The 10,240-nt window shown below is 51.7% G+C and overlaps 1 long non-coding RNA gene across 4 annotated transcripts; it reads left to right on the top strand.

Annotated features, from left to right (window-relative positions):
- The first annotated feature begins 958 nt into the window (after nt 1-958).
- Nucleotides 959-8,832, top strand: LOC115936595 (uncharacterized). 4 transcript variants are annotated; one of them, XR_004072005.2, is made up of 4 exons: nt 959-5,279; nt 5,690-5,864; nt 5,966-6,159; nt 6,693-8,832. It is a non-coding gene; the product is annotated as an uncharacterized LOC115936595 (long non-coding RNA). The 4 variants fall into 4 exon arrangements; XR_004072006.2 differs by lacking the exon at nt 959-5,279 and having other exon boundaries at nt 5,290-5,864; nt 6,693-6,888; nt 7,194-8,832; XR_004072007.2 differs by lacking the exon at nt 959-5,279 and having other exon boundaries at nt 5,290-5,864; nt 6,741-8,832.
- The last annotated feature ends 1,408 nt before the right edge of the window (nt 8,833-10,240 follow it).

Below are 10,240 nucleotides of genomic sequence, written 5' to 3'. Positions count from 1 at the left end.
TTAACCTGTATTGAAATGTTTTGTAGCGTTAGAATTTGAATCTCTAAGAACCTTGTGTAGGTGTCCTCGGGGCTATCCCTTTGCAGCTAGCTGGGACCTTTCCTGCGAGGTCTTCCCCGAGAACTCTCTTGAATGGGGTGGGGGGTGGGCAAGAAGTCCCTTGTCAGCGGCTGAGTACCTTGGGACCCCAGTCCTAGCCGTGTGAAGACAGAGGCAGAGATCAGGGTTAACTCCCTACCAGCCAAGGGACACCAGGATGGCCAGCAAACCACCAGAAGCCAGGAGAGAAGCCTGGAACAGGTTCCTCCTTCCAGCCCTCAGAAGGACCTGACCCTGGGCGCACCTTGATCTTAGACTCTGGCCTCCAGATCTGTAAGACAATACATTTCTGTTGTTTAAATCACCCAGTTTGTGGTGCTTTGTTATGGCGGCGCTAGGAGACAAACACACAGAGAAATGCAATAATTCGGAAGAGTGAAGTGCAGAGTTGGGGTGGGGGCATCTCAAGGACATAAGGAGACAAGGGTCTGGCATGAGATTTAAAACATCAACTCCCCAGTCATAGGAAGGGGAGTTATGGAGTGGGGGCAACTTGGAGGAGAAAGTCCAGGGTTTGGGGATCAGACTTAGATTCAAATCCTGATTCTCCTGTGCGATCTTAGAGGGCTTACTTAACTTCTCGGAGCTTCTGAGCACCCATCATTCCTAAAAGCCCCATGTTATAAATCAAGAATTTATTCCGAAGGCCCATTTGATAACATGAAATGCTATAACTGATCAGGAACGTAACATAAAATAGAACTCCATTATATGTTTTTACAGACATTTGGTGAGAACCGCCAGGCACTTATTACAAAGCTACAAGGTGATGGTTTCCTTTGGGGCATCTTTTCTTCTTCGATGGGCAGGGCTGCCTGCGGCATTAAAGACAGGAATTTGCAGCCGTGTGGACTGACGGCATTGCCTTCTTTTTCCTGGTAACTCACCCTGTGCCGGCAAAGTCATTCCGCATTCTGCCTTCCAGGAGTCCTTAGAACCGTGTTCAAAATTAGGGTCACCTATCTGGAACGGATCAGTGTCGTTTTGACATATGTGAACGTTTTTGAACGCCACAAAAGTTTTTGAATGGCAAGTGCCGGGTGGCACAGTTTCCATGGTGACGTGGGAAGCCCACGCTAGCACTGAAGGCGCTAGGAGGCGGGTATTAAACACTTGCTTTTTTTTTTAAACTTGGGAGACTTCTTTGTAGGGAGAATAGTCCAAAAAGTGTGTAGGGTCATCATTCCAGGTGATGTGAGCTGGGCGTTCTCTTGTCCTCAGCAGCTTATGTAGCAAGCCTTGTGTGTGTGTCGGTGTGTGTGTGTTTCCTTGTATGTATCTACGTGAGTGTGTATATGTACATCCACGTGTCTGAGTGTCTGGGGTTGTGTGTTTGCACAGGTGTGTGCATATGCCCGTCTCTGTGCATGGCTTTCTGTGTGTGTCTCTGTATGTGTGTCTCTGCGTAGATGCGTGTGTCTGTGTGCGTGTGTATATTGCATGTACCTATCTGTATGCATGTGCCTGTGTGTCTCTGCATATATGTAGGTGTGTGCGTGTGTTCGTATGTGTTTATGTGTGTGCACGCTGTTATTCCTCGCTCCCAGACCCAAAGCAGACGTCACTGATCAGTGTCAAGCCCCACGCTCCTCTGTGGTCCGTCTCCCTATGGTAGCCACGGATTGGGGTTGACCACAAGAGGAAACCAAGGTGCTTTTCCAGGTCTCCAGTGTCGAGGTCAAGCTGCTCAGACTGACATCTCATGCTTTCAGAGCCCACCTCTATTCCCTGCCAGAGACTTTCTGCCTCAAGCAATTCCCTGAGCTCTAAAAATGCCCATTCCTCACTGAGCTTTTGAAGTTTTCTTCTCAGCTGACAGGGGACTTGTTAAGCATATGGTTTCTGGAATCAGCCTCCATGGGTTTAATTCCTGCTCTGCCACCTCTGAGTTGGGCAGCTCTGAGCACATTGTTCAGCGACGGAGCCTCACCTTCCTTATCTGCAGTCTGCAGATGCTCATACTAACATCTCCTTCACAGGGGTGGTGCGGTCAAGACAAGATCATCCAGGTGAGGTCCTCAGCACAGAGCCGGCCCTAAAGGAGCCGCGCATGCTCAAGTGGCATTGATCATTTGCTGTGGTCTGGCATTTCGTGGGGCTGCTGAGCGGTCAGTCTCGGGGTGGGGGATCACCTTCACCTGCTTTCTTGAGCTGTGCTTCAGGGGGTGCCATTCTCATGGAGCACAAGGTGGGAGGTACCACTGCTGTTGCTGCTGCCTGGCTCTCCAGTCACGAGGGGACCAAAGCTTGCCTTAGCTGGGAGACTGCATGCTCCTGAGGGCAGAGGCCGTTAGCCAGTGTGCGCAGAATGAATGGGGCGCGCGGAAGGGCTGAGATGCCACCTGATCTTTCTCCTGCAGGCATGGGGTCAGCGTTGAGGGTCAGGGACCAGGAAAAATATTAAAAGTCACACGGAAGACTAATGCGGCACTAACGTGGAAATAAAGTCGAACAGGAAACTTCAGGCCCAACCCTGTCCCCTCAATCTCTATCCGGGAGGTCACCGAACAGCTCAATGGCTGCCCGGTGGCTTCCTGTGGAGCCCTCGGTGGCCAGTTACAACAGGGTAAGGGTTTCAACGTCAGCAGTAATGATGTTTTGGACTGAATGACTCTCTGTTGCGGGGCCGTCCTGTGCTCTGCGGGTGCTTAGCAACCCCCCTAGCCTCTGCCCACCAGATGCCAGGAGCAACCCCCCACGCCAGACGGGGTAACCAGAAGCATCTCCAGACATTGCTAAATATTCCCCGGAAGATGCTATGAGCCCAGCTGAGAACCACTGGGTCATGACTCCAATAATCAGCTGTGCTCCCAGGTCTCAGCTGGGCGACAGCCACCCGTAAATAAGGTAAAAGCTGGGAACGGTGAGCCTGTCCTTCCACCTGTATAGTAAACCAATAATTTAGAATTTTCTGGGGGGTTGCAGAGCTTCTTCCCATGCCCTATCCAAGATCTTAGGCATGAACTTGGACCTTTGGGGACAAGGACAAAGGCTATGAGCTGTCGATTAAGGTAATGTCTCCTTTGTGTTATCAAGTGAGCAGGGACTGGGTGGTGTTCGGAGGAGGAGATGTGGGATGTTTCTGGGATTTGGGAGACTGCATTCTGGTTTGGGGTCAGGCTGACACCCCAGGCACAGGCTTGTCGTGTGGCCAACAAAACCTCTGTCTTCGCTTCTTCTCTTCCTTGCCTGAATAATTCAGCTCTGTGGGCCCACCTTGGGTCAGATCCTCCTAAGGCCTCTCTGACACATGTCCTCTCATGCTAGCTTATGGTCCTTCTGTGGTTTTCCCTGATCCCATGCTTACCCCATCACAACCCTTAACGACCACATGGCCACGGCCTCTGCTATCTTGTATTCCCAGTGCCTAGCAAGAGGACCTGACACAGAGGCCTCTTTACTCCCTGTGGTTTGCTGATGGACTGACAGGGGCTAAGCCCCCAGCCAGGCACAGCGGCGATCAGATAAGACTACATCTACTGGGGGAGGTTGACACACAGATCATTTCCAGCCATGAAAAGGGCCATGAGGGGTGTCAAGAATGGGGACATCTAGTCTGCTGGTCAGGGTTGAGCTGTGTGTCCTGTAGGGTGACCAGTCATCCCGGTTCACCCAGAACTGAGGGGTTTCTCGGGACACGGAATGTCAAAGTTAAAATGGGCAAAGTCCTGGACAAATCAGGATGAGAGGGTGATTCTAGCGCATGCACCTGCCTGGAAGATTTACTCGCTAGCACGCAGTTTTAAATCCTGGAACAATGCGACAAGTCAGTGCCAGAGTCAAACCCCATTTGACAGGTGAGAACCAGGACGCAAAGGTGAGTAGGGGCAGGGTGGGAACTGGAACCCCAGAAACTGGGGGCCGGGCTGATTTGCTGTATGGATTCCCAGGGACTAAACAAAGGCAGTGCTCATTTTAGGGGTTCCTTCCCATGCGGGGGTCCTGAGTGTATCTCCATTGAACTCCTGGGATCTTTAGAAGAATCTGAGGGTCTGGGTGGCCCCCAGGCCAGGGAATGGAATCACTGGCTCCAAGGATGGCAGATTTATCTTTGGATCCCCACTCAGCCTTGAGTAGCAGAATGCATGAATACCATACCTGCTTTACCATAGAGGAAACAGACCCGGAGAGGTTCATCTACTTACTCAAGGTCACACAGTGAGTTGGCAGCAGCAGAGTGTGGATGAACTCAGGACTCTCAACTCCTGAATCCACTGCTTTGTTTGGGTTCTGGGTTAACGCGCAGATTCTAGAATTCAAATCATGGCTCTCTGCTAGTTACCAGCTCTATGACCTTGGCTAAGTCATTGAACTTTTTTCCAAGCCTTGATTTCCTCAGCTGTAAAATGGATGTAATTTGTACATTTCCACTTAGGGTCTGAGGCATCAGTGAGATTGTCCATGATAAGAGAGCTCTTAATAGCACAGGGTAAAGCTCCCAAGGACACAGTAGCTGCCGCCTCTAAACCGCCCCCAAATACATTTTCCTTTGCAGGGCCGGGTACCCTTGGGGCTGGAACCCAAGGGATCCATAATCTCACACGCTCATGGCCAGAACCAACCTCCAGGTTCTAGGTTCTCAAAAGCTGCCGACTTCCTGGGAACCACGCATCCCTCCTCCCTCCCGGGAGCCCAAATTCCAAGAAATGCAGCTAAAATTGGCCCTCGAACAGCTTTTGCAGAGCACGTCGCAGCTTTTTTTGGGTCTAGAGAGCCAGTTTCCATGATGGAAGTGGCACAGAAGGAGAGACCCAGCTAAAAACAGCCACCGCCCAGAATGGTTGTTCGCAGGATGCCGCCTCCCCTGCCTCTTCGGGGGTTTGGACACTTCACTTCCGCAGCAGCTGCCGCCCCCCCCAATCGCCACTAGGTGGCAGCATCGCAGCGCACGCGCCCCCGGGCCCGGGAGCCGCTCCTGAGGATGATGCCCATAAAATACGCACTGGCCGCAAAAAATTATTTCCCTTTTATTGGGGAACACTTGTTCGCATTGCAGGAGCTCCGCGGAGGTGTCTCTTCTAAGGGCTGACCTAGTGCCGAGAGAAGCACCGCTGGAGACTTCTCCGAGCGCCCCCGTGTCCCTGCTGCAGGCCGCTCCCCGCACCAGCCCACCCGACTTAGTGGGTTCATTATGCCTCGGGTCCAACGTCATAGCCGAAGTTTGGAATTTTCCAGGAGAGGTGACCGAGCCTGGGGTGGGGGGAATGCACCCATTTGGGGCTCGTGGTCCTGCCATGGGCGGGGGGCGTGGCTTCCCTCTGTGGGCCTCAGGGATGGAGTTTTGGCTCAAGAGTGTGGCTGCCTTGTTCTTCCGTCACCGTGTGGGGAACGGGGCCGTAGGGGAACCCACCGCCTGGGCCACAGCGAGGAGTAAATGAGTCACAATGTGAATGGGACAGTGCCTGCCACATCACAAGGACTCCAATATGAGCTACTTTTCATATTTCCTCAGCGTCCCCAGGGGCTGGTATAATGGCCATCCCACAAGTAGTAGCCCAGTGGGTCTCACCGCCCTTGTCTTGGAGGCAAGAGGGGGAGGTGGGGATCAGCTCCAAGGCCTTGATTCTCAAAGCCTCTCCTGGGCCGGCAGCAGGCAACACAGTTGCGCTCCTTAGAAACGTGGAGTCTCGGCCCCACCCAAACCACGGAGCCAGACTCTTCCTTCACAGCACCCCCAGGGGCTTCATGGCATCCCGAGGTTGGAGGAACACGGCTCCTAGGCACCTTCCAGCCCTGGAGGGCTGGGATTCCCTGCCCAGTCCTGGGTGAGTTCTGTCTCCCAGATTCACATCCATCAGAAGATCGACCATTAGGCAAGCCCTGCGTTTGAACCTTTCCTCCTGCTTTTCTGGAACGCTTTCTGCAGCTGCCTGGGTGCTCCGGTGTGACGGGGGTTGACATGCTGCAGTGGGCCCGGCCGTGCTCCATACACTCCCCCGAGCTCCCAGATCTGGCTCACCTCCTGCCTACGGATCCTGCTGCACCCTCCCCGGCCCCCGTGCCTGGCCACAGCAATCCCCATCAACCCAGTGACCCTGGGACCAGGAACCGACTTTGTCTGTGAGTCCCCCTGCACCACCCCTCCCGACCCTCATCCCTGCAGATCCCACAGCCAGAGCACCTCCTCACTCTGGCTCCCTGTCCTCCAGTGCTCTTGGGAACCATCCCTACGTCTACCTGGCCCCCTGCCTATCTCCCTTCCCCAGCTCCTGATCCTCCCTGACACGAGTCTTCCACGGGGCTCCCCGCAAGCTGGCCTCTGAGCCGCTCCCTGTGTGCTCCCAAAGTCCTGCACCAGCTGGCCACTCCTGTTTCAAGGTCTGCTCCCCTCTGCTCTGTAGTGAAGGCCTCCCACGGCCTGCTAGCCACCTCCGATTCGCCCTTGTGTGCTTCCACCTCAGCCTGCCTTCCCCTCTTGCTCCAGACCAGGGGCCGGCTCGCCACGGCCATGCGCAGCCCACAGCCTGTTGCTGGAGATAAACTCGGACTGGCACACAGCAGGCCTGTGGAGGCTTTCACATGGTGGGGGCAGAGCTGAGAGACCACAATACTTAGCCTAAAATACTTACTCTCTGGCCCTTTGCATGCTCCAGCCTCTGACATCCCCTTTCTGCCTGTCGTGACCCTCTCCACCTTGGAAGGTGTGGCTCCGAAGCCGCTACACTGGGCATTCCTCCTTCAGCATTGACGGAGAACCTGCTGTGTGCTGGGATGCTGCACTTGCTCTCGGGGTGCTCACGAGTTCCTGACCCAGGCTGCTTGGATCAGAAGCACGTCCAGAGCTTTAAGGTGACAGCTCAAGGCCCCTTGTTTTATTATTGTAGTGTTTGGATGGCATGAGGCCCCCTGATTCTCTAGCACTTAACCCAGCAGTATCCGTCATACACTGAGGGTCATGGTCACATGGTGAGGGTCACACACTGTGGGTCCTTATAGTCCATTTGGATGAACAAATGAACTTCTCTCTTCCCCTGTGTCTGTTTCTGAGTTCTCACCCTGGGGTCTGGACTCCATCTCCCCCCATGCTTCCAGATGCTTCTGGAATCCTATTTCAGGCCAGATGCTACTTGTCAGTGCATCTCAAACTTTCACAGGCACGAGAATCACCCAAGATCTTGTCAGAATGCAGACGCAGATTCTCTCGGTCTGGGATGGAGCCCAAGACTCTGCATTTCTAACACGTTCCGGTTGGTGCGAGCCCCTGGCCCACACTTTGAGCAACAGAGATCAGTTCTCACTTCTGATTTCACCCGACAATCCTTTGGGGGCTTTTGCATGCTCATGTCTGGGTCCTACCCCAGACCAACTGAACCATGCAGAGGGGTGAGGTGGGGCCCCGGGTCTCCGGGTCTCCGGGTGATTTCAACGTGCAGTCACAACCACCAGCCTAGGAGCGTGTAGATGCAGGCGGTCAGGTTCTACTCCAGAGCTACTGTATCAGAAATGCTAGGAGTGAGGCACGGGAACGACGAGAACCACGGCTGCCCTAGGAATGCCTGACCTTGGCTTCACCCATCAGCTCCTACCTGCTCTTCCTGCCTCTTCATTCATTCTTTATTTGGCCTAGATAGTACAGTTCCGGAAACGCCAATTTGGGTGGCTCAGTTGGTTAAGTGTCTGCCTTTAGCTCAGGTCATGCTCCCATGGTCCTGCTCGGTGGGGAGCCTGCTTCTCCCTTTCCCTCTCCCTGCTGCTTTGCCTGCTTGTGTGCTCTCTCTCTGGCAAATAAATAAAATCTTAAAAAAGAAAAAAAAGTGCCTCGTCTCAAAGGACAAAAGTCAAAGAAGGGGGTTCTTATTGGACAGGTGCTCTGTTCTGCTGACCAAGGCAGAGGCTGAAATCAGGCCTTTTTTGTGATCTGAAAAGAGTTTTCTGACCTTCCCCGTGCTAACTAGAAAGCCCGCTTCGGCAGAGCTCCCTATTACCTTGCTACTGGAAAGTGTTTTGGGGGAAAAACTCTGGGCTCCTTTACCTCTTCCTCACATTACCCTTCAAGCTGTTAGCAGACGTTTTGGGGGCACAAACATAGGGAAAAGCCATCCGCGCCATTCTACAGCCCCTAGCTTTGTTTCTCTACCACCCGTTAGCCCCAGGTGTTCAAAACCTTGTCCGTTCATTGGAATCACCAGGGAGCTTATACATATGCTGACATCTGGGTCCCATGCCCAGGGATTCTGTTTTAGTTGGTTTTGGGGGCAGCCTGGGCATTTTTTTTTTTAAAGAACCCCACCCCCACTCCTGATGATCCCAGTGAAGAGCCAAGGATTTGGCTAGAGACCTGCTCTTTGAGTCCAGAAAGCCTATTTAATAAGAGATGGAAGAATTGTTTGCTGTGCCTGAGAAATTGGGGGCCTGGGTTCAGCTGCTTGAGCCCCAGCGCAGATGCCAATCAAACACAAAGCTGGGGATCCAGATCTTGGAGGCGTTCAACCCAGGGGCAGTGGTTGGATCTAGCAGAAACTGCATCCCACACATATTTACTCTTTGGGTCTTTAAGGACACCAGGCCAGGTGTACTATCTTGGTATTTCAGACTAGCGAACCAGGGTTTGAAGAGCTTTCTAAAAGCTACCTTTCAACAAGAACTTCAACCTGTGCTAAGTGCTTTACATGCAATTCCTTATTAAGTTATTGCATGAGATAGAGACAAATGAACCTGGATTTCAGATCCCTTTTAAAAATAACCCCGAACGCTACTTCGTCAGGCCTAACCTTCATCTCCAACATGGAGCAAACATCAGAAAAACAAACTTGTTATGCACAACACAAGAGATGTGCACCTTAGCATTGTGCTATCCGTATGCAAATTTCCCCTTATCAGTTTCAGCTATCAGGAGAGATTCTAATCCTCACTGAAGCACGCCTTCGAAGTTGTGCTGGTAAAAATTACTTTATGTAATGAACTCTTAGATCAATTCTTATTGAAATGAGCTGGAATTAGATTTTTGCTCTTCCCATATATAATGCTTTCAATTCAGTAATGAATTACCCGAGTCAGAAGCAATCTGACATTTCAATGTGGTGCACACGGTGTTAACAGCCTGCTTGTTTGGCCCTTTGCGGAGCGAAAGCAGACCTACCGCAGTGCCTTTTTTAATTTCGCGGGGCTGTCTGATAGAGGGTTTTTTTTTTTTCTTTCTTTCTTTATCCAGGGGAAATTTGCCATTTTAACATTTAGATTCATTTGTTTTCAAGATCTCTCTTGGGTCACTGTGTGAATACGAATGATTATATGCACACACAGATACATCATTCGTGTGTGTGACTTACCTCACGCCGCATCGCCTCCCTGCACTTTGTTTCTTGGTCTTTGAAACGGAAGAATTGCATCAGGTCACTGTTTGTCCAAATTCTCCAGATCTTAAGGTGCTAAGAAAAAAATTCGAGAAATATTGGGTTTAGCAAAGACAGGACCTCTGCCTTCTGAATTCAAATTCTTCCTTCATTCTTCTCTGTGTTCCCGCCCCAACCCATAAAGTGAGAACTCACATCCTAACTCACCTGGCCTCTCATGGGAGTGTGGGAAGCAGCTTTGACTCCAGCTCCTTCTTCCTTATGTACCTGGAGAGCTGAGGAGGGCCTGCCAGTCCGCGGATCCTTTTCTCTGGCTCCGGACGCAGCAGCCAAAGGCTGAGCTGGCCACCCACAGGCACGAGCCTCCATGTGGAAAGTGGAGAAGCACCTGTAGTACTTAGTGCCAAGTTATTTGTTTAGGTGCCCATTCTCTTCCAACCCTATCTTCCTGGTGAGGTGAAGGTTTATCATTCTCTGGTGACCCTCTCTATCCCGAATCACTTCTTTTTTGACTTAGAGACCATTTATCTGGTACTAATATGGCTACTCTACCTTTATTTTGCTAGTGTTTGCCTGATGTAGCTTTCTCTATCCCTATACCTTTCATCTTTCCGTGTTTTTTTTTTTTTAAAGATTTTATTTATTTATTTGAGAGAGAGAATGAGATAGAGAGAGCATGAGAGGGAGGAGGGTCAGAGGGAGAAGCAGACTCCCTGCTGAGCAGGGGGCCCGATGCGGGACTCGATCCTGGGACTCCAGGATCATGACCTGAGTCGAAGGCAGTCGCTTAACCAACTGAGCCACCCAGGCGCCCCATCTTTCCGTGTTTTTATGTTTTAGCTTTTTTT

The sequence above is a fragment of the Leptonychotes weddellii genome, chromosome 5, assembly GCF_054177405.1.
Source record: "Leptonychotes weddellii isolate Sample4059 chromosome 5, ASM5417740v2, whole genome shotgun sequence".
In the NCBI taxonomy this organism is placed as follows: Eukaryota; Metazoa; Chordata; class Mammalia; order Carnivora; family Phocidae; genus Leptonychotes; species Leptonychotes weddellii.
The sequence above is the reverse complement of the archived record's forward strand: the minus strand, read 5'-3'. Positions and strand labels throughout refer to the sequence as shown.